The sequence below is a fragment of the Priapulus caudatus genome, unplaced genomic scaffold (assembly GCF_000485595.1).
Source record: "Priapulus caudatus unplaced genomic scaffold, Priapulus_caudatus-5.0.1 Scaffold238, whole genome shotgun sequence".
NCBI lineage: Eukaryota > Metazoa > Priapulida > Priapulimorpha > Priapulimorphida > Priapulidae > Priapulus > Priapulus caudatus.
The window spans coordinates 90,654-91,199 of NW_014577299.1; positions in this window are offsets into that span (position 1 = coordinate 90,654).

Here is a 546-nt window from a genome sequence, read left to right on the forward strand (position 1 = left end):
GACGATGATGATGATGATGATGATGATGATGATAATGATGATGATAATGACGATGATGATGATGAAGATGATAATGATGATGGTAATAATAGTGAGAGCGCACAAGGGAGTCAATACATATAATACGAGCTGCGATAGTAACAACTGATGCTGCCTAGATACTCTCTCTTACGCGTCCCCGGATGTCACAAACACCGCGTGACGTCACCAAATACATTACCAACTTATATAAACAGCGAGTTGTGTGTAGATAGATTCACTCTACTGACAACGGGGTCCAAACGTATTGCAAGTGAGTTAGAACTCACCGCGCGCGAGCGCGCGTGTGTGTAGTGAAATTGACTTCATTCCTTATGGTCTAACCTGGTCTGAAAGTATTATAAGTGAGTTGATTAAAACTAGCTGTAGACAAACCATAGTCAAAACAGGACGAGTGAGTGAGTGCAGTGAAACCAGCTACGGCTGGCTAACTTTGCGTAGCCGTGCATGTATGAATCGTTGTAAGGGCGCGATATAGTTTAAAATAATGAGTGAGTGATGTGATAG